The following is a 23,727-nucleotide window of genomic DNA, read 5'->3' as shown; positions in this document are numbered from 1 at the left end:
ACACATGAGCAAGTTTACTCATCTGCATCGGTGAAGAGAACGTAAGCTAGAAGATGTGGTATGATAGAACCTGAAAGGATAATTATTTTTCTGATTTATTATTACACGCATTTTCCCAAGAAAGCCTCACCGACTCTCAAGACTCCTTTTCAGGAGGGTCTTGATGAGTTTTCACAGTAGGCGGGGCGATGTTGCTGCTGTGTGTAATCTCCAATTGAGTAATTTCTAGGTACATTTTCGGCATTGGAATGTTTTGGCCAATATCATGAGACATTGGAAAGTGGAGGAAGTCCGTGCAGAACAGGGGGAGAGCACCCGAACTCCGACACGGACAGATAGGCGCCCGTGTCAGGAATCGAGCCCAGGACTTCTTCCTGCTTGGCACAAGCGTTAGCACTTAGGTGCCGAGCAGGACCTCGGCAAGATAAAAAAAATCGCGGTGTGTGCAAGTTAGTTCTCCAGTGTGGCAACCACGTGGGTTTTCACGTCTCCGGGAGCTTCCGCGGAGGTTAACGTTTTATCTGTGTGCCTTGGCTTTTGATAGCCAAAGTGCGTCGTGGAAAAATGTGAACACTGCCATTTTTGGAAGGTGGTGGGCGCAGCATTGGCACGTTGGGCATGTCGCGTCCGTAAAGCGTGCAGCGAATTAGATAACTCTGATGAAGTGTAGCTACAATCCAGGTGCCTTGAAGTTCAGACTCTGCTTTCATGATTTAAAATGTGCAGTTTCTGACAGCAGGTGCATTGTTATGACCGTGCTAAGTCTTTTTTAATAAACATGGGCTATATCTAATCGATTTGAAAGGTGAGCATTTGCAGAAGTTTTGACGTTTGATTGCTGCAGTGTGATAGAATACCCCAATGAGTACTTCACAGTTTCGACTAAATACAGTCCGGCAGTACATGTAACCGTATTCTGTGCAGCGGTTGATGCATCGAGATGAAAACCGGGCGACATGAGTTAGATTCCCTGCGGTAGCTGCCGTCGGCATCGAGTGCTCTCTGAACCCCCCCCCCCCCCCACCACAAAGCCACACTGACCAACCGGGTGAAGTATGATCACACAACCACCAGATCACATGGCACGAGGATGCCTTAATCCAGCAGTGGATTGACAAAATAATGTAAAATGTGATTTCGGCAAAATCCTATTGAAATTCACAAGTTAAAATGCTTTAAACTCGAAAAGTTGCGACTTTAAATCCCAGATGGGATTCGACTACTCACTTAGTGGGAAGGCACCAGCTACTCTCCTTCAGAGAGAATGGCTTTGTCATCGGAATGTAGAATTTCCACCACGAGCCGAGGCCTACGGCACTGTCGTCTCATACGAGGCTGAGCCGGTCCTCGCTTTCCCGTCGTTGGGATAAATCGCCACACTATTGTAATTGTTCATGAATGTGGGTATTAGTAATTACAAATTTCACTGGTTGCATGCGTGTATTTGTATGTATTTTGAACTGCTTTTACACCGTACGTAGCTAACCGTGCTAATCGGAGGTGCGGCCGAAGGACAGAAAACTAAACACCAAAAGCATTTCTAAAGAAATGCGTTTTCAATATAGATTTAAAAGTGCATAGCTCCAGTGGCTTCCTAATATCGAAAGGAACAGCGTTCCAGATGTCTGTAGAAGCGCATCTGAACGCGCGCCAAAAGCCGCTGCTAGGATGACCTGGAGTTCGCGTGATGATGGTTTATGTTCCTTGACAAGATCAGCGAGGTATTTGTGTGGTTCATTTGTGGCACGCGTGACGGCGGTGGCACGACTGGGGTTTTGGTAGTGGTGGGGGGGCGGCCCACGGCAGGATGCCGCTAAATCAGCGCGCAAGTTGGGGGCGGCGCGAGGTCGAGCTCCCGGGCCTGGCTCGGCGCCTCGGCCACGCCATCTCGGCCGTAGGCGCTGATTTACCGCTCGGCCGTCCAATTAAGGGGAATGCTTCTCTGTGGTCGCTGCGCACCTGCGGGAAGGCGCTACGGCCGCCTTCGCAGCCGCGGGGGCGCGCGGTGCGGCGGCCTGCTCCCTGCCCCCCTCCTCGAGCCCCCGGCACTCACCCCGGGGTGAGGTACAGCGATAGAGCTCACACTGCCATGAGTGTGTTTATATTTGCTCACACACACCTTTTGAACTTCCGCTATAGCCCCACGCAGACTGTTGGGAGCAAGTGCTGTTTGCGAGCACCTGTGGAGGCCGGCACGGCGCACGATGGCGTGGGTGGCCAGCGCCACACCCGTCTGCCTTTTTTTTCCGAGTGGAGATATTTACAAACCGCATCAGGTACTCATTTGAGGCCGAGTCGACGTAGAGGAGGCTTAGGACCGTTAGCGGGAACGGAACTCGGGTCGCCAGGTTCGAAGCGCGGCACACTAACCTCTGCGCCACCACTCTACATGCGCACGCACACACGCACACCCAGACGGATGGGTCGTTTTCAGTGGAAGCATAATGAATGAATAGTGCTTGTTGACTTAACGCCCACGCTTCAAGCTGCATTGCGTTATATGAAGCGTGTGCGTGGCACGAGTGGAATGTTATTTTCAATCAGCGTTTGAGTGGTTGTATTTAGCATTAAGCCGTGCGGGGTTCTCGTGTCTGGCCTGATTTATAGGAGCCGGCATACCGTGTTAAACAAGCGAGCTGTACTATTTAAAATTAGAGACGTGCAGCGATTCGCTCCTTCCTTCCTCTGTTCCGCTTCATTTGTTACGGCCTTGTTCGCTCCACTTGCCTAACTAATATTAGCAAAATAATCTGCATAAATTGTAAATAATGGATTCTCACATGCACGATTGCATGTGTGTGTGTCATAAGCTTAAGAATACATTTCCGTCGACGAATCAGCGACTCGCTACATGTCTGAACAGTCTCTACGGCCCAGCGTGCAACTCTCTCCCCTAGGGCCTGCCCGGATCCCTCGCATACAAACTCCACATGGACCAGAGTTCTGCTGCTAGACTCCCATGAATTATTCCTAATTTAATCGACCATAGAGGGATAAAGTGCCATCTTGACCAAACTACTGGAATTTAAACTCTGGCCAAAAACCAAATCATCCCTAAATGCGCTCGGATCGGAGGAAGTTAAGGAGGTTTTACGTGGGACTAAGCAGAGGGCAGTGCAGAAAATACATTGTTGTGCTGTACTTCTATGCTGCCCACCCTCACCGACCCGGACCGAGCAGTGTGTGGTTAACTGTTGGTAGAATAACACCACCACTATCCTGAAGGCGTGATGAGAGGGCCATGAATTGCCAAGAGAGCCGTGCTCTCGCGTGTGTGCGTGGTTACAAGTGCAGTGCACGCCCGCAAGATAACTGGCATGAAATAGTGCCCCCCTCTACGCTGTCGTGCAGTATGCGACACGGATTCGATGCAAGTCTGCTTTATAGTTTATATTGGGGCACGCTAGTTTTAAATGAAAACGGTGCCACGCGGTTTAGCTGTGTAAAATCCACGTTCTATTGCATCGTGTGATTGCATCAATACAAGTTTAAAGAACCCAACATTGGATGCACAACCTATATTAAACATGTGACTGAAGAATGCTGAAACTTTTTTAAAGCAAATTTTAGTCCTTAAAAATAAAGGTTAATTTATTTTATGGCCCGAACACAAATTTGGTCAAATTGATCTGGAAGGGTTGAGGGTTTCCACTTGGACCATCCAGGAGCTCGCGTCTGTGTTTGGGCGGCAGTAGATCTGCACCGAGATCTCGTACCGGTGTTGTGCTGAACTTTATTACGATGGACTACTGCACAGTTTTGATGGACTTAGGGGGGACTGAGTTAATACGTCTGAGATTTCTCTGTGGGAAAGATGGGGACCATAATTAAGGTCACAATATGAAGATTCATGCCGGCCAAATTTTCATCCCTAAGCAGGTTTCTCCGCTGCATGTTGCTCGGTTTGTCTCTTTCTCTCTCGTCTTCAAGCTGACGCTGACGCTGCCGCTGCTGACGCGGCGTGAAATCCGGGCTTCGTACAGAATCGTGGTTGCCTGTCTGTGCGGCCTGGTGTGGCTCGTTCCTGCACGCACCACTTTCGCTTTGTTGTTCGTGGTCAACTTTGCCCCAAATGGGCCGTTTCCTCCTTACGTGTTTTGTCTCTCACCATCTGGGCTCCTCACGGCGTGTCACTGTGAGTTCCTCGTCTCTCGGCTTGCCGCTTCACCGCCCCCGCGCTTTGGGGAAACGCGCTTCCGAATTCAAGCGTAGCCCCGCCGTGCTTCCCGGTGTTCCGAGACCTTTAGTAACCGCACAGTGTAGTGCAGGCATCAACACTTGTCAGAGAAATGTTCTGATTGCCTTCCATTTCCTTGCCACCCAGCGCAACCCCTGAGCCTAATTGCTTGTGATGGGCCGTTGGCTTCGTAACAAGCACACCCGCGTTTGTGGCTCGCCGGAATCGCATTAGACTCCTTAGAATTGGGTTCAACACTGTATTGATGAGCGGTGCTGAATGGCCTCTACTCGGCAAATTTAGGAATCGTTTTAATTGTGCTGATGTTCCTTTCTGATCACTCCTGTGCGTGCGTGTGTGCTTATTTTTTTTAACGCGGCGAGTGTCGAATTCGTTCGCACGCGTTCGCATTTACGCACGAGCACACTCGTGGGATTTACGCGCGCTCGGTTTGTTCTGGCGCTCACGTGCACAGCGCACGCGCGTATCTGCGCGTATATTCGCACACTGTCGTTTCAAGTAGGCGGTGGGAAGCGAGGTTGCACGTTGTGTGCGGTGGCTCATCATGCGCACGCACACACACGCGTGCACACACACGCGTGTACACACACGCGTGCATATGCACGCACACACACGCGTGCATATGCACGCTCTCGTTTCAAGTAGGCGGTGGGAAGCGAGGTTGCACGTTGTGCGGTGGCTTAGAGGGAAGATGCAACCGAGGAATAAACCGAGTGAGTTCGTGGAGAGCTCGCCTCGTGCACTCCTACTGGGTGGGGTTGGGGAGGGCCTGGTGGGGGGGGGGGGGCGCCTTGTTCTGAGTGTTTCTCAATCGTCGCAGGTTGATTTAACGTTGCCGGTGGCTTGTCTAAAGTTGCGTAACATTTGCATGCTCGCAAGCTTTCGAGCATGCAAATGTTTGAGACGTCAAAGGTGCAACTTATTTAAGGCGAATGCACACAATGTGTGTTTTTATATATATTTCTTTACAAAAGTAACCCGTAGTTTGCATATGGGTGTTTTGTGTGGACTTTCTTTTAAGAGTTCTCCACCATTGCGTACACATGCCTGCGCTGGTGTGGGCGTATGTATGTACGGTACGTATATATGTACGAGAGCCAACCGTGCTAATCGGAGGTGCAGGTGTGGTGCAGCTGATGAGTAGCTGTGGCATGTGTGTAGGTGAGGAGTAAGTGGGGTGTGTGCACAGCGCTTCTCCTGTACGTGCAAACCAGGCTGTGCCTCCTGATCCGGCGCCTGCACAAGTTTGAAGCTCCGTTAATGAGGATTAAAAAAAGACATCCACTCGTCACCGTCACAAAGGCTCTTTGCTCCCATCCCGAAACGGTGTCGCTGTCGCTCCTCGCTCGCAGCGCCAGCCCCGATTCTCGCGCGTGTACATTGAAACATTGCATTTGTTGCGTTAAAGGTATGTGCATTGGGTAACATTCACAGAGGTGAAAGCTTGATGAGGGAAGTTTCTGGAGGTGGTCAGGGATGTTGGGAAAGAGGCTAAGAGGCAGAGAAAGGAAATATTCTGCCTGACGACTTGACAGAAGGACGGAAGCCACGCAGTGACATGAAAAAGAAAACTCCCGTTGGTTGGCCCTGAGCCAGTGGTGGAAATTCCACATGTCTTTGGAAAGGGTGAATATCTCCATGAGACCAGCCCCTGCCGACTTCCTCCCACAGAGTTGTGCTCAGCCTTGAGAAGACGAAGAACCAAGTTGATCCTGCACTGAAATATTAAATCGCAACAATCTGATTGTGGGTTGAAGCACTCTAACCGCTGCGTCGCCCCGCCAGGGAGACCGAATCAATGGAAGCCAAAATGCAAATGCGACGCGAAACAAAACGCGGCGCTCCGCGCACTTTCTCTGGCGCCCGCTGGGGTCCCTCCTGCTGGGCTGTGGTTCGCGTGCCGGCTAAGGTCACCCGACACCCTGTACACGAAGCGGCTCGGAGCCGCGGCTCGGAGCCGGCTGGGCGCGTTGGCCGCTCGCGGCGAGAGCAAGAGGAGGAGGGCTCTCGCCGATTCCTCACGCGCCCCGTCGTGCGGCCGCTGTTGCTGCTGCAACGCCGTGGCGCGCACTGTATACCACGGTGTGCTTCGCGGTGTAAACATATGAATAAATCATCGCCATTGTCAGCCCCAAAGCCGGTTCTACGTCCTCGCTGCGCGATTGAGCCCAGAGGTGATGGGGGTGGTGATGGCGGGGTTGTAGGGGTGTGGGGTTGCAGTTTGGCCCCCTGCAGGAATCCATTGAGGGACAATTTATTAATTACCGGGGCAATCTTTTCAAATTTAGCACGCGGCCGCCTGCTGTTATTGTGAATGGCGTGCGTAGTGCGATCCTGCGTGCCCTCGCGAGCTAGCAGATGGTGCCCTCTCTGTAATGTTCCTTTGGAGCGTCGTCGGGGGGGACCTGTGCTGGGTTTGAACCGGTGACCCTGGACCCGGAGGCGATCGTGCCGACTTTTAACCCAGCCACCCCGAAGTGTTGGCGGAGAAATAAAAAAAACAGCGGATCATGCCCCTGGGAGACATAGGACCACCAGAACATTTGAGGGCTTTATGCCACTTGCCGCTTCGCTTCAGTGATAACCATGTTCCTGTACAGATAGTCATTCATGTATCGGTGAATGATTGCCTCCCGGTGGGAGAGAGAGGCTGGTACAGCGCACAGCACAGTGAACCTGGCAAACTCTGTTAATTTCCCAGCCATGGCCGGCGTCGGTGGTCAGCGATATCTAAATCGGTCCAAGGTCCTCCTTCACCGACCTGCACTGACCAGCGTGGGCGCTGAGCCGGCAACTGCCCTGACCGACATGTGGGAGACGCTGTGGATTAACCTGGGGTTGTAGATGGAGTGTTCCCATTGCCGCAGGTGTATGGATTACATCCCCGTTGTTGCTTCGGTTCCGACATACTGTACACTGCCACCAAACACAGCTTTTGTATTAAAAGTACATTTTTTGAATTTTCTAGGGATTCCGAATATCAGGCAGGATGTATTTCCACCGACAGCATTGGCTGTTTAGCATCGGTTTGCTCTTCAGAGGGCAGTGTTTTCCTTCGCAGAACTCCCGATAACAAGGGAGCCTCACGTCACGTGGTCTGATAACCTTCGCTGGTCTCTCTTTTCCTTTACGGCGAGACTTCGCGTTCTCGAGCTGCACGGATGTGAGAAGAGTCGTCGTGTGAGCTCTGCTGAATCGTCTTCAGAGCTGGCCTACTCCAAATTAGGTGCAAACCCCAAATCTCCACCGTGATTTTATTGCACATTTATTGGCGGTGTGGCAGAGGCTGTCGACTCCCCCCCCCCCCTCTTGTGTGAGAAGCCCGATTTGTATACAGAGGTCCTCACCCCACGGTCTCTGTAGCGCTGGCTCGCTGCTCTCGCGAATGCACCTCTCCCCCCTTGAGACGAGCAGCCAGCTCGTGTGTATCCCGTAAACCTTACTTGCTCTGGCAGGGTATAAGTAATAATAATAATAATGATTAAAAACAAATTCGAGGCATGCTCTTCCCACTCTTGTGTACCTTAATTGCGCCGAGTTATTTTGAGGCTTGAGATGTAAATGCTGGGCATTCTGGGAGAGGAGGAGGCATGCATCTCATTCACTGGAATGTCCGCCCCCTAGAGGGAAAGGACACTTGACAAATTAGCCACTTAAGGGACTATTTTTTGCCTCGGTCCTCAAGTCTTTGCGTGACCTTTAGTGCGATGCTGCCCCAGGTCAACTGGGGTCATTATCAAAGCGTGGTATTAGCCGTAATGACCGCTCATTGGGAGAGGCCATGGGAGGGGCAGGGGGGGAGGGAGGGATATAGGAACTTCTCAAAGTGGAGGGTGGTCCTGAATTGTCAGGTTTGCTTTTTAAGTGGGAGCCCCATTATTTAATAATAAAAGCATGCAATGTATATCATGTGGAGAAATATCAATGAAATTCAAAATTTTTGAGGATCTCAAGGGGGGGCCACATGCGATTGCCCCCCCCCACCCATCGCACCCGACTTGGATCTGCCACTGATGGACCATCGCTTATGGTTAACCTCTTAACGGAAATGATACTTTAGCTGGATTGTATCACTATATCTCACTTACGCTTTTTCTGTAAATGCGCATTAAAATAAGCAACAGATTTGTTAAGAACGGAATGTGGATTGCATGAGGGGCTGCTACTTATAGAGGGCGCCGATCCATCCTCGGCATACAAAGACAAAGATATCCCGTATAGCCTTAAAAGACTGTTGGGGAAAGTGCCGTTCGCGAGCACCTCTGAAGGCCGGTACGGCACACGAGGTTTGGGTGGTCAGTGCCACGCCCGGTCGCCTTTGTCTCCCCCAGTGGTGATGTTCACACATTGCACCAGGTACTCATTTGAGGCTGAGTCGTCCTGGGAGCGACCCAGGACCGGTTCAAATTATTGTCACTGGTGTTGGCAGTGAGCGGGAATCAAACCTGAGTCGCGAGTTTGTAGCATGGCGTGCTAACCGCTGCACTACTGCTCCTGACACAGACACACAGACACTGTTGGTTTGTCATCCCAGGATTGTATATTGCTACATTTTAATATATACAGACATAGAACACACGCCGTGTAACTGCTGGTGACCAAGCATCCCAAAGCTGAAAAAATACCTGTAAATGACTCATTTAGGATTTAAACTTGGCAACATTTCCCCCAACTGCGTTATCTTGGTAGGACCCTCCTGAAACAAGTCTCGAGACTCGGTGAGGTTTACGCAGGTAAACAAGTTAAATAAATAAATAATTCTCCCTGCACCTCACCTTGCCGCGATTTGATAAATTATCGTAATTTTGGGTCACGATTGCATTCATGAATCAATGATTTAATTTTGTCCCGTTTTGATCAATTCCATCTGTTCCGGAAGCCCGAAAAGCCAGCATTTGCATAAAACGAGCAGCAAGTGTTTTGTGTGCAGGAGAAACGGATGAGCTGGAGAAAGCCCTCCAGCACAGAGAGGAAGGACACACAGAGCTGGCGCCACAGTGACGAGATGTTAACTACCTCGCCTGGTATACAGGAGGTCATGGGTTTGATCCCAACTATGACGCCTGTTGTGTATTTGGAGTTTGCGTGTTCTCCCCGTGGTCATGTGGATTTTTCTCCGGGGCTTCTGTTTTTTCCCTCCACCTTTATAAACGTGCTTTTAAAGTATTTTGGCTCCGAAAATGTGTGACCAGGTCACTTCTGAAAACGAGCTCTATAGCTCAGTGGGCCTTACCTGGTCAAACAAAAATTAAAATTTTTGTTGTTTAGTTTATAGCTTACACACACGAAGCCCCAAACCTATATTTCTGTACTGCCGCTGTCCTCTGCCCATCTCGCATTTGTGGGTTTCGGAGATCTACGTGATCCACCAACTCTTGTCCTCCACAGTGTGGGATTGTAGGCGAGTGTCACCATCCTCAATAGCATACGTACATCAGTAACGTCCGGATGTTAAACTTTAGCATCGTCTGTTGAAACGAGCATTGGGGCGGTGCTCTTCTCCTGTTTTATTGCCCTTAGCCAGTGGTGGAAATTCTACATTTTAATGCCGGGTTAGGTCTCTCCAACGTACAACTGCTGTTGACTTCCCCTCGAAGTGGTACACATTGTATCTACCCCGAAGGGGTGATGGGGTATGTGAAACTTAACCCCCAACCTGGATGTGAACTCGCAACTTTCATATGTGGAAATTCCATATGCCTGCGGCAGGGCCCTCTGTGTTGATGGCATGTGCGTGCTGTGTACGTAAAGCAGCGCATGCACCTGTGCGAACGCCAGAGTACGGTGATGGTGAAAGCGCAGTCGCTGCGTAGCGTAGGGGGTACGGGTTAAATACATGCGGCTTGACAGTCGGATGCGAATAATGCTTTTCTCACAGCTGAGTGCAAATGTGAGCGGGGTTCATTGTGTCGGCGCAGGGGGGGGCAGGGGGGCCTCCGTGTGGCCCCTCTGCCCATGCGCACTCACCACAAAAATCTGTGCAGCAAGCAAGTCTCACCGGGGAAGGGCGGGGCGGGGGAGAACGACAAAGCAAAATCGATGAACACACTTACTGAATTGGACAGGGGCAATCGATACTCGCTTTAATGAGTGGATACTGCATGTCCAGTCCGGGGGACAAGGGTGTTTACTCAGCTGGAAATCTTAGCGCGCCTAATGCCGACTTCTCGGCAGGGAAATTGATGCTTATTTATTTGGTGCGTCTCATTTATTTATGTGCGCCCGTCTCCGTCCCCGTCCATTCACTTGGGCTGCAGGGGCGGGTGACGCCGCTCGCTCGCCCCACCGCCCCCGCCGAGGCCGAATTGGGGTCTGTCCGCGGCGTCGATGCCGGGTCCAGGTGCTGGCCACACAACGCACGGGACGGGAGCGCCTTGCGATGCTTCAAGGAAGATGCAATCCCCCCCCCCCCCCCCAAAACAAAAAAACACCCGAGCAAACAAAAACAGCGTTTATCTTGTAGATTACGCAACTTAGGCTGTCGTGTGTCTCGGCACTGCGGGGGCCGTGTTGGGCGTTTTGAGGATGTTGTTAACGAGGAGAGGAAGAAAGACCGCTTGCGAGGTGCAGTCGGGCTTGCCCGCCGTCTCGCGAGGTCAAGGGTGTTGACTTCATTGAATGTGCGGCAGTGACATCACCGGGCGTGACGAGTGAAGCGCAGCTGGGAGCGTGCGGCCTGGGCCCGTGGCTCTCACTGCGTCTGGTGTGGCGGACTCCCCCCCCCGACCCCTCCCCCCACCAAGCAATACCACTGATCCCCCGTGACCCTCGACAGCCCAAAAACACGAGTGCGAGTACGGCATTAGTTTAATGTTGTGTAGTCGTGTGTTCCGTGGAAGCGAGGCATTAGTTTAATGTTGTGTATTCGTGTATTCTATGTGTATGTTTGTTGATCTTTCAATACCGTACGTAGCCAACCGTGCTTATCGGAGGTGACACCGATGTTCTTCGTGAGCTTTAAACATTTCTCCCGCACGGTATCTACGCCGCAGCCTGCGTCCTCCTGAAAGGCGAGGGGTGCGAGGTGGGTCTCGCCACACATGTTGTGAAGTGCTAGCCCACGTGTATTTTTACACGACGAGACCGGTGTGGTGTTTGCGCCTGGTGTCCTCGTCATAAACAAACGCATCCGATCCTGAACCCGGCATCGGCAGAGAACCATGTTTCTATCTTTCTTTTAACAGTGTCGTCTTTTTTTTTTTTAAACAGTTGCTGGGCACAGGCCCAAAGGCCTCCAACACGCCCAAGCAGCCAGCAACAGGCAGCACCGTCGCATTTTTTTGTTTTCATGATAAGATCGGAGGCGTAACTGAGCAAGGTTTATGCGAGTGCAGCAAACAGGTGCCAGCGATCGGGACAATGAGCACGCTATTGCCGTGCGTGAGCGTTCCCCCCCCCCCCATCTGCCCCCTGTTAAACCCCCTACTGGGGGGCCCCATCTCGAAGCCGAGTGGAATGGCTCCTCTTTCTCAACCACTGGCCAGATACACTTTCGCCCAGAGAAGACGCAGCGCGGCCGCCGCCGTTGCCCCTCCGTTCGTTGATTCGCTCGGTGAAGCGGCGATAACGACGGTGGCGTAGATGTTTACTACCTCGCATGATATGCAGGAGGTTGTGGGTTCGATCCCGACCCTGACGCCCATATTTTTGGAGTTTGCGTATCTCTCTCGCCTTGGTCGCATGGCTTCTTCTCCGGATCCTCCGATTTTTTTTCCCCACAACAATTAGAATCAACATGCGTTTAGAGTATTCGCTGCTGTAAATTTCCGCATGAAAAGCCACTGATTTGTGATAGCCAGGTCACTTCAAAAAAAGAGCTGTGCAGCTCAGTGGCACCTTATCTGGTAAAATAAGAATTAGTGTGGAGTTTAAAAAAAAACCAGCACGTGTGCTTGGAGGTGGCGGAGCAGAGAGTGGACGACGAGAGGGAGCTCGGGCGCTGAGATGTCGTGGTTCCGCCAAATCAGCTACTGGCTACGGAGGGAAGAGGTGAGACGAAATAAGAGGTGGTAACCTGCACCGTGCTGATTTATTTAACGGTAATCATTGAGGGGCATGTGTATATATATATATACACCGTGGCTTTATAGCCACGAGAACGGCATTTTATTTGTGGTGACCGTGGTTTACGCCAGCCCATATCCTGGTGGTTTTGAGCGAGCAAGCTTTACTCGCGTGATACTTGGGAATTGGGACTAGCTCGTACCACGGCAATATCAGTTCGATGTGAAGCATAGGTACGACGGATAATGTAGATCGGCCTATGTTCTCGAGATGGTGTAGGAATGTGTTTCTGCCCTGCTTTGTGATTCTTTCAATTGTCACAGTTCAGCGTCATGATTGTATTTCAGAATGAATTGTTTATTTTTCTCCCGTTGTGGTGATTGCAAGGTTCATTTATTGTTTGTCCCAAAACCGTCTTTGCGTGTCTCGGCGACTAACAGCGGTTCCGCGCCCTTTCCATGTTTGCCAGGCTTCTCAATTCAAATTCAAATTGAGTTGTTACACGCTGCACGTTCCTGGTGATGGCTAAACATGTCCCACCTGATGAACAAGAGTGTTAATTCAAATTTCGCGCACCTCTGCTTAGCTCGGTTGGCTACGTATGATGCGAAAGAAGTTCTACCTACATGTTGGTGGTGGTGGTGGATACTGTGTGGTAGATTGCTCACTTACGCCACTTCAGGTGGAAGGGCCTCCACTAGAGGGAGCTCTAAACAGTCCCTCTCTAGGGTTATTTAGCCTTCTCTTCCACGCTGGCCAGATATCTCATAGGAGGTGGGGGTTGTGGGGGCGGGGTAACCATGCTTTGTATTTGAGCCTCGTGGCCGACTCGGGGAGCCAGCACCACCAATGTGTCGGAACACAGAGTCGGCTCTGCTGTGAATTCCCCGCGTTTAGTTCGCTATTCTCTCACCAAGAACCGGTGAAGCAGCAAGGCTTCCTCGCCATGCCACCATCACTCGGACGTCCCCCCAGTGGACAAACCCAAACCGGAACACGTGACTGGCCAGATCTCACATCCGATATATATAAAGCATATAAGTAGGGAGCTAATGCATCTGAACCTATTGTCAATGTGTTGTGTTTCTGATTTGTATATATATCGCAGCAGGTGATAATAAAAATCCTACACTGATTAAAAAGTGTGCACAGAAGCACGGAGAGAAATGCACGCTTGGGATTACAGAGAATGGAATAATGAGTGGATCACAGAGAGTGTACTCATGTTAGAAACATCGTATTGGCTGCTAAGGGAAGACTTTTGACCTCCGCATGACGTTTTACGGCTGGACGGAATGGTGGCCGGTGGTCGAGACAAACGACGATGAGAGGGGGATGTCCACCTCGGAGATGGAGCTGTGAAATCAGCTCTCGCGTGCAGGGGCCCGGGTACATTGTTGCATCATGTGACTGTGGTAAATGGGGACAGCGCGGGGGGAAACCGATATCCAGCAGTGGACACACGTTGGCTTGCGACGTGCGTGCGCTGCTTTTGTTGATAGAGCAATACTGTGGTGATATGCACTGTTGGGAAGCAACGCGTTGTTCATGTCGCGGTTCTGGTAGCAGTGCGGGTGATCGCGCCACGGTAGATAAGATAGGAGGCTCGCATTCACGATAAAGAACAACCCGGACAGCAGTGCCCGCACCGGAACACGTCGTCATGCGCCGTGTGATGTACTCATTCAAACGCGCACGTGTCATGCGGGGTTCGTTTTTTTAAGCTTGGTAACCATTTCAACATATGAGCATGTGAATATCTAACTGGGCTTTAGCGGCCCTGCCGTGGCGGCACAGCCTCCCCGGCGGGGGTGCCTCCATTCAGGCGGGGGGGGGGGGGGGCGGTGACGTGGGCCCGCTGGTAACCCAGCGGTGGCGCTGCTTTGTTGCAGAGATTTGCAGTTCGAATCCGGCAGCCGCCCCTGGTTATTACTGTGGGGGTATTAACTATTTAACCCTTTCCCATTCTGAGATAACTCTAAGCTGCCGGGTAGGTCCCATTCACTGCTGAATCTCGGAACGCGCAAGCGGTTAGCGTTATTTTTAGAGACGTAGCGCCGCTGTTTTTAAATAATCGTACTCGGTACAGAGAACTGTAGCGACACGACCGTTCTTTATGATCCCTGGTGCCAAACTGTGCCACGTGCCTTCCCGCATGGCCTTGTGGGAGCCTCAGTACCAATACAATTATTTCATTTTATTTTTTATTCCGTTTTTGTTCTGATGACGTACACTTACATCATTGGAACAGAATCGTAAAAAAAACTGATGACGTAAACATGTCATCAAAATGGGGAAAGGGTTAATATGATGCACCGTCTGCTCTGCAGAATCGACGTTTAAGATCCCCAGGTATCATTCGACATGAGTAGGCCATTGCGTGCCGGTGCCTGGGTCCACAAAGAGGTGAGATAGTTGCAGATTAAATGTATAGATTGGTGAGAAATGAGATAAATGCGAGCCGCGTCCCTGACTCCGCAGTTACTCCATGCATCTCCAGTGCCGTTGTTGGCACCCCCTTCTAGCTCGACACCTGACCACGCAGCGAGCGGCGTCTGCGCGTGACCCCGCAGCCACTGTGACGGTCGCTCCGAAGCCATCGTTAGCGAGCGTTGGGTCGCGGGGAGTTTGGCGGTGGGGGGGTGTGAGAGGTGAGAGGAAAAGACGCGGCACTGAGACGAGTGGTGCGAGCGAGGCGGCGGAGAGACTGTATGGAGATGTACGGGGTGAGAGAGTAGCTGTTGAAGAGAGAGATTTACGGCCTCGGACAGGAAGTGAGGGTGAAAGAGGAGCGGCGTAAGAGAGGTGGACAGCTTGAAGAACGTGCATTTTTATTGCATGAAGTAATGCTCTCTGATGCAACGATCTCCACGGTCTAACGGTCTGTTCCTACTGGCCTTTGAACACCCTTAGGTCAAGGTGTCACAGCATGGCTTTATAAATGTATATGTTTTAACCCGAACGCCATGGTTGCATTTGTTTTTTTGCGATTGTACGATTGTAGGTCATTTTGCGGCGGTCCCTTGTACTCGTTTCACAAGCCTTGCCTTCAGTTGCAAGGGAACAATTGTGGTGGTGAAATTAGTCCAATTCCCATACAACAGACTTTTGCCTTGGAACAATGCATAATGAAATGTGCAATTTGTCGTATTCTAAAAGTTGATTCCGATTAAGCCATCGGCGTCAAGCTCATAACAGTGCGAGCTCTCGTGCCAAAAGATGACCGATGGAAGTGGATACCACAGAGCTACCTCAGATCCCTTCAAGTGACCGCTGATCCATACAGAGGGGTGCACTTCCCCACCTGCTGTGGCCACTGAGAGCATGCTTGTGACGTGACGGTCAACATGATCCATTCATTTCTCTCAACTGGAACCAAGCCAGTACCATAAATTGATGTCGGATCCTTTTGTTAGTTCAGTTGTGAGCAGGCTTGAACCATCAACTCCAGTACACTTGAGAAGAAAGTTTAATCACTGGCTCAGTGCCTGACACCTGGATTTGAACCCTGGATCTTGGCCCTGTCAGCCCAGCGCTCTCTGACCTCTGAGCCACCCGGAGACCGAGGCCAGACCGTTGTAAACTCCGTTGCGCCGTCTCGTTACGAGCGGTCGGAACAAACCGGCAAGGGCCGCATTAGAGGGGACCGCATGCCGGCGAGCATATAACCGTATAACCGAGGCACGGCTTGTAAACATTCCTGGGCCCCGAGGCCAAAGCCATTTCATGATTGCGCTGCAATAACAAGACGGCGTCTCCGTCGCGTCACTGCCCGTTTCCCGCCGTCGGACACTTGTGGAAAAGAGTTTTGTAGCTGATCGTATTCCTGCAGGCTAAATAAAGATTCTGATTCTGGTTAGTTGCGCACACCGAACGTGTGGGGGAGATGCGGCCGTGGCTCGCCGCCTCGACATTCTCTGCTATTATTAGCAGCCTTTTATTTTACTTTCATTTTTTTCCTGTTGAGCTGTTAATTAAATATTCTACATCTCCTGGGTGTGAAGTCTCACCGCTGTGGCAAGAGAAGCTAATTTTATCACCGTTGAGCACTTGGAAAACGGAGCGCTCTCGATCCGCTCGGCCACCCTTCCCCCAACAGCGACGGAAGTGACTCGGCCAACGCATTTGTCATAGGTCGCAGGGAATGCTGGGTAGAGGAGGGGTTCGTTGAACACCACGTGGGCTTTTGCGACCAATATTATTCGTAATAAAGGTAATTTTTTGGGGTTAGATCGCGGAAATGTCAATGTGTCGTGAACCCACAACCACCCGACATGGCCAATTAGTAAAAGATTTGTCACGTAACCAAAACGTGCCAATTGGTTACTACTTGAGCACACCGGTTGTGTGTTGGAGAGTAAACCCGCAACATTTACAATTTGAGTACGATGTTTCGCTGGCGATTTACAACCAGCGTCATGAGCACTGGCGAAGCCAGTGGGGGGGGGGGGGGGGTGGCACGTGCCCCCCCAATGATCCAATCGAAATCCCCAATTTCGATCAGATCATTGGGGTTTATTAGTAGTAAATCGGCATTTTGCGACCTCCATTGCCACGGTGTAGCATATTATTACACGCCAGGGACTCTGAGATGATAGGACAATAGTTTGAGTCCATAATTAGCAATAAGAATTGTGTGCAGTTACGTTTCCAGTATACGGCTTCCTTGAAAGCATTCACCTTCAGCGAGCGCGATGCCGATCACACAACGCGGTTCAAATTCGACCCTCATTCGATGGCTGCGCCATCGCCGCACACGCGTCGAATAAAAAGCAAGGGACAAGTCCTTACTTACAACTCCTATAATTTTTCATTGTTGGAGGGGTTGCCCCCCCCTACCTGAAAATCCTGGCTCCCCCATTGGTTATGAGGCAAATTGCCATAATTGAAGCAGGTTGTAACCGCGTGCCCAGCGTGCAGTGCGTCATAAAATATATAAATATTTCGCTCGTTTCCATCGCACGTCCGAATTGAGTCGATCCCACGTGTGTTTGCGGTTTCTAAGCTGGTCGACTTGACGAGACAAATACAACCCCCACCCATGGCCCGCTTTCAAACTTGTTATATTGATGAGTGGCTGTGTTGGCAAATCCTGCATGTAAATTGCAGAGCGTCGACACTGAGGTGGACGAGATTTGTACCGGAATTTTTAATGCTCGACTTCGGATGAGGATTAAGGTTTACAGAGAAACTTTACAATAGCAGAAATAGTTTTATAACCCCCCCCCCCCCCTCGGTAGGAGACCCATCAAAGCATTTTTAGATATCTTCTCTCCGTTTGGAAATCCTGTAGCTGGCAGGCGTGCCAAATGAACTGTGCGCGTATTACTCAGGACTCAAGTAACATCCATCTAACGATTTATCTACACCGCGGTTTGAATAAACTGCTTCGATTCAATCCGAGAAGCAATTATGATAATCATATTGTCTCGTTTTAGCGTCTCGTTTGTATTGTCCATCAGTTATTTTAGCTGCTGCATGCAGAGTACCTTATTTGTGCCATTGGTCTTTGTGTGAAACGTTTATACTTTTTAAAATCTAAATTGCATAGACGTTAAATGATTAATTATCCAACACTTCTGCCAACCCACTTTATTTCGGTGCTGATGTTACAAATGTTATGCTGAGTCGACCTAGGGGAGGGGGGCTCAGAACCGGGTTCAGATATCACCCGTCGCTGATGTTGGCCTTGGCCAGGAATCGATCCCAGGTCGCCAGGTTCGTAGCGCGGTGCGCCAAACTCCCACATCGCCGCCCCCCCCCCCCCTTACTTAGACGTACGAAGTGACACACGGACGCACGCACACACGCACGCACGTAAACATACACTCGCAGCCCCTCGCACCGTAACAGATTCTCACACACACAACGTGGCCGTCGTGGACCGATGAAAGCAGCTTTGGCGCGCGGCTCCACACCGGGCAGTCCGCACCGCTGGTGGTAATGTATCTCGTGGCTCTCCTGCCGCGCACTGTAAGCTCGTTGGAATTCGAGATTGCTCGAACAGAATGCACTTAGCGTGATTAAGCCGTATAATAAGTGTGTTTTTCAACGGTATCAACGGTATAAATGGTACATTCAGCAATTCTGCCGACGCCACCGGCGTGCCTCCCTCCTAAACCCCCGGCCAAATGAGGAGCTCGCCGATTAATTGGATGAGAGGTGCCGTCGAGGCGATTCGGTCCAACGGCGCTCGTTTTGCACGCGGTGGCAACGATGGTGGCGGCGGCGGCGGCAGCGGCGGTAACGACGGGGGGTGCGACGGCACACCCGGTGAGACGGCTTCGCGTCTTGCTCGTCTGTCGCGTGCGGCGCTTTTGACGGCTCGAAACGCTGACGGCGGCGGCGAGGAAATGCGAGAAGTGGGGGCTCTGCGAAGCCCGTAATTGCAGGGCGCCCCGCGTGCCTGCTCTTTAATTGATGGTTGTGGAATTAAGAGGAGCGTGCGTGCGCTCATTAGATGGTGAATGATAAGCCGATGAAACGAGGCGCGGGCTTGATGGACTGGGCGTGCGTGCCTGCCTGCGCTTCATCGCCTGAAACAAACAGGCACGCGCGACGCTTCGGCGTCGGAATTAACTCGCGGAAAGAAAAAAAACGCCCGCGATGTGGTAATAATAATTATTATTTAGCCACCGCAGGTAGAACAAAAAAGGGAAGGTGGGGGGGGGGGGACATGAAATGACTGTCGGAGATTAAAATTCTCTCGAGTCGACGCTCCCGTCAACACGTTTTGTCATCGTGGCCGGGCGAATAAAGCTCGCGCGCGTGGCGCGGTCGGCACGCAGCGCCCGCGCAGTTAGACGACGGTGCTTGTCGGGTAATGTCGGAGTCTTGTAACGATCAAAGTGGAGGGTGTGACGGCCATCTGTCGGGCGGGGAGGAGGGGAGACACCCGCGCGATCCAACGTGTATTGGGTTCTGTTTGTAATTGGCACGCGCTCGTGGGCAGCCCTCGTCTCCATCCACCGCTGGATGCGCGGCCCCCCCCCGCGCCGTGCGGGTCGCTGGGGCTTGGTTTTGACCGTGCTTCGCCACGCCGATCGGTGCGGATGGGTGAAAGTGTTGAGCGCAGATTGGTGGGGAATGAGTAGGAGGTTACAGCGCAGCAATGGGTGTTGCTGTTGCGCTTGTCCACCGTGCTGACAGCGTAGCCCCCGTGCGGCAGTCGTTGGTGGCCGATCTGGGTCGTCAACCCCCCCTCCACCTGGGAGCCGCTTTAATCACGGGTGGCTGCCACCACCTCGACCGGTCGTTCATTCATCAGGCGTCGTCGGCGAACGACCGTTGCGCCAAACGCGCGACCTCTTGCGACAGCATTCGCATAAACTGCTCTTGGCGCCGTACACCGGCGTCTCGGGTGATTTTGTTTGATCCACGGATCGCGGCGGGGTGGGGGGGGGGCGCCGTTCCTTTGAGGTATGCGGTCCGCTTCGAACGTCGGCCGCCAACTGAAGTGCGCAATAAGCCGGAGTTTGCGCATCAAGGTGGTGCGCCGGTGTCCACGAAGTGACAGCCGGATCTCGGCGGCGCCGGTTCGGCACTGAGCCACCCGGCCGCCCCTCGGTGTTTCTTTTTAATGAATTAGCTGAGAGGGGACAAGGAGACTGCACGCCAAGATCGGTTTTAAGGCGCTGGAGAAGGAGAGTCTCACATTCCTTTCCTCTGTTACTGCTAATCCCTGCACCCCCCCTTGGTGCTGTTGATCCTGCATAATGCATGGGCATAATATGACTTTGAAACCCCCCCGCCCACCTCCTACGCATTTTCCATGTATATGCTAAATTCCTCTTCATATGCACATTCTTTTGTTAAGGCGCTCTCTCTTCCACCTCCAACGCAGCTTATATATAAGCTCCTAGCTTGGCATTGTCTCATTCTTCACCTGAGGACGGCTGCTTGCGTTGTGGCCGAAACGTCGTGAGAATTATTTTATTATGTTTTATTTTTATTATTTTATTACTTCCCTTCTACGTGACTTTACCGAAAGAACCAAGAAGAAAAAAAAGGAGAGTCTCCACAAAGTCACCGTCGTTTGCCACACTCAAGTATTCGCCCGCACGCTTTCTACCCGTTTACGAGGTCGAGTTGATCGGCGAAATTAATTTGCGAGGCGAATGTGCCGTGCTGGGCGACTGAGGGGCGCATCGCAGCAACACCGGCGCTCCGCCGTGAGCATCCCGCGAATGACGACAACGACGGCGGAGTTTCCCGGCCTTGCAATTTCACCGCCGCCAAATACGCGCCGTGCAGTGGAGGGTCTCTGGGAAGGTCCCCCTCGAACCGGCAGAACGTCGCCGCAGCCCGGGCGGGGACCGTCGCCGCCTTTTTAATGGGCAGCCACAAGTGGGAGCCGACGCAATCATTGGCCGTGGCGTCGCTCGATGTGCCGGGCTCGTGCACAGGGACACGCGGAATTGGAAACCCGTTCGTTAATTCCACTTCTTCCCCGCGGCCCGGAGCGGCGAGTGCGTCACTAGCTGTTTTTTTTACTTCCTTTGACACGCGGCCCCTTTGCGTGTGGTTATGTCACTGTCTGTCACTCCCTTGTCATGCAACTGGGGATAACAAAACAAAAAAATACATGCCTCCAAAAATAGCCTCGCACAATGCCTCGCTCGCTCGCAGCACACGGACGGACGAGTGGACGAGAGACAAATAAAGTGGGACAGATGGATGTCCCTAACTTGTGAAAGCGCCCCCATTCTCCGACATCCCCCCCCACCCACCGTGCCTTTGCAGGGCTTCCCAGTGGCGCTGCCTGGGCACTGTGTGGGTACTGTGTGGGTGCTGTGTGGGCGCTGTGTGTGTGCTGCCTGGGCGTTGTGTGGGCGCTGTGTGTGTGCTGTGTGTGTGCTGTGTGTGTGCTGCCTGGGCGCTGTGTGGGCGCTGTGTGTGTGCTGTGTGGGTGCTGTGTGGGCACTGTGTGTGCTGTGTGGGCGCTGTGTGTGTGCTGTGTGTGTGCTGCCTGGGCGCTGTGTGGGCGCTGTGTGTGTGCTGTGTGGGTGCTGTGTGGGCACTGTGTGTGCTGTGTGGGCGCTGTGTGTGTGCTGTGTGGGCTGTGTGTGTGCTGTGTGTGTGCTGTGTGTGTGCTGTGTGGGCGCTGTGTGTGTGTTGTGTGTGTGCTGTGTGGGCGCTGTGTGGGTGCTGTGTGGGCACTGTGTGGGCGCTGTGTGGGTGCTGTGTGTGTGCTGTGTGGGTGCTGTGTGGGCGCTGTGTGTGTGCTGTGTGGGCACTGTGTGGGCGCTGTGTGGGTGCTGTGTGTGGGCGCTGTGTGGGTGCTGTGTGGGCGCTGTGTGGGCGCTGTGTGTGTGCTGTGTGGGCGCTGTGTGGGTGCTGTGTGGGTGCTGTGTGGGCGCTGTGTGTGTGCTGTGTGGGCGCTGTGTGGGCGCTGTGTGTGTGCTGTGTGGGCGCTGTGTGGGTGCTGTGTGTGTGCTGTGTGGGTGCTGTGTGTGTGCTGTGTGGGTTGCTGTGTGGGCACTGTGTGTGTGCTGTGTGGGCGCTGTGTGTGTGCTGTGTGGGCGCTGTGTGTGTGCTGTGTGGGCGCTGTGTGGGCGCTGTGTGGGTGCTGTGTGGGCGCTGTGTGTGCGCTGTGTGTGCTGTGTGGGTGCTGTGTGTGTGCTGCCTGGGCGCTGTGTGGGCACTGTGTGTGTGCTGTGTGTGCGCTGTGTGGGTGCTGTGTGTGTGCTGTGTGTGTGCTGTGTGTGCGCTGTGTGGGCGCTGTGTGTGCGCTGTGTGTGCGCTGTGTGTGCGCTGCCTGGGCGCTGTGTGGGCGCTGCCTGGGCGCTGTGTGGGCGCTGTGTGTGTGCTGTGTGCGCGCTGTGTGGGCGCTGTGTGGGCGCTGTGTGTGCGCTGTGTGTGCGCTGTGTGTGTGCTGTGTGTGTGCTGTGTGTGTGTGCTACCTGGGCGCTGTGTGGGCGCTGTGTGTGTGCTGTGTGGGCGCTGTGTGGGCGCTGTGTGTGCGCTGTGTGTGCGCTGTGTGTGTGCTGCTTGGGTGCTGTGTGGGCGCTGTGTGTGTGCTGTGTGGGCGCTGTGTGTGCGCTGTGTGTGCGCTGTGTGGGTGCTGTGTGTGTGTGCATTGTGTGTGCTGCCTGGGTGCTGTGTGGGCGCTGTGTGGGCGCTGTGTGGGTGCTGTGTCAGCGCTGTGTCGGCGCTGTGTGGGCGCTGTGTGTGCGCTGTGTGGGCGCTGTGTGGGCGCTGTGTGTGCGCTGTGTGGGTGCTGTGTGTGCGCTGTGTGGGTGCTGTGTGTGTGTGCTGTGTGTGTGCTGCCTGGGTTCTGTGTGGGCGCTGTGTGGGTGCTGTGTCAGCGCTGTGTCGGCGCTGTGTGTGTGTGCTGTGTGGGTGCTGTGTCAGCGCTGTGTCGGCGCTGTGTGTGCGCTGTGTGGGCGCTGTGTGTGTGCTGTGTGGGCGCTGTGTGTGTGCTGTGTGGGCGCTGTGTGTGTGCTGTGTGTGTGCTGTGTGGGCGCTGTGTGGGCGCTGTGTGTGTGCTGTGTGGGCGCTGTGTGGGTGCTGTGTGGGCGCTGTGTGTGTGCTGTGTGGGCGCTGTGTGGGCGCTGTGTGTGTGCTGTGTGGGCGCTGTGTGGGTGCTGTGTGGGCGCTGTGTGGGCGCTGTGTGGGCGCTGTGTGGGCGCTGTGTGGGCGCTGTGTGTGTGCTGTGTGGGCGCTGTGTGGGCGCTGTGTGGGTGCTGTGTGGGTGCTGTGTGTGTGCTGTGTGGGTGCTGTGTGTGTGCTGTGTGTGTGCTGTGTGTGTGCTGTTTGGGTGCTGTGTGGGCGCTGTGTGTGCGCTGTGTGGGCGCTGTGTGTGTGCTGTGTGGGCGCTGTGTGTGTGCTGTGTGGGCGCTGTGTGGGCGCTGTGTGTGTGCTGTGTGGGTGCTGTGTGGGTGCTGTGTGTGTGCTGTGTGAGCGCTGTGTGTGTGCTGTGTGTGTGCTGTGTGGGTGCTGTGTGTGTGCTGTGTGGGCACTGTGTGTGTGCTGTGTGTGCGCTGTGTGGGTGCTGTGTGTGTGCTGGGTGTGTGCTGTGTGTGCGCTGTGTGGGTGCTGTGTCAGCGCTGTGTGGGCGCTGTGTGTGCGCTGTGTGTGTGCTGTGTGTGTGCTGTGTGTGTGCTGCCTGGGCGCTGTGTGGGCGCTGTGTGGGCGCTGTGTGGGCGCTGTGTGTGCGCTGTGTGTGCGCTGTGTGTGCGCTGTGTGTGTGCTGTGTGTGTGCTGTGTGTGTGCTGCCTGGGCGCTGTGTGGGCGCTGTGTGTGTGCTGTGTGGGCGCTGTGTGGGCGCTGTGTGTGCGCTGTGTGTGCGCTGTGTGTGTGCTGCTTGGGTGCTGTGTGGGCGCTGTGTGGGCGCTGTGTGTGTGCTGTGTGGGCGCTGTGTGTGCGCTGTGTGTGCGCTGTGTGGGTGCTGTGTGTGCTGTGTGTGTGCTGCCTGGGTGCTGTGTGGGCGTTGTGTGGGTGCTGTGTCAGCGCTGTGTGGGCACTGTGTGTGCGCTGTGTGTGTGCTGCCTGGGTGCTGTGTGGGCGCTGTGCAGGTGCTGTGT

The 23,727-nt window shown here is 53.3% G+C and overlaps 1 protein-coding gene across 6 annotated transcripts in view; it reads left to right on the top strand.

Moving 5' to 3' along the window:
• LOC133354557 (mucin-19-like) overlaps window positions 1-23,727 on the top strand; it is a 246,981-nt gene that overhangs the window by 28,738 nt on the left and 194,516 nt on the right. The window contains exon 1 of one of the 6 annotated variants that reach the window (XM_061571486.1): window positions 18,062-18,142. The exons of the other annotated variants lie outside the window; for them this stretch is intronic. The gene's annotated coding sequence lies outside the window, so the exon portion shown is untranslated. Of the gene's footprint in view, window positions 1-18,061; window positions 18,143-23,727 lie in introns of those variants that run through there. 6 annotated transcript variants of the gene reach the window in all.

This window comes from Lethenteron reissneri, chromosome 47 (genome assembly GCF_015708825.2).
Source record: "Lethenteron reissneri isolate LAM-NWPU_2019-01 chromosome 47, ASM1570882v1, whole genome shotgun sequence".
NCBI lineage: Eukaryota > Metazoa > Chordata > Hyperoartia > Petromyzontiformes > Petromyzontidae > Lethenteron > Lethenteron reissneri.
Note: the sequence above shows the minus strand (reverse complement) of the source record. Positions and strands in the feature narration are given on the sequence as shown.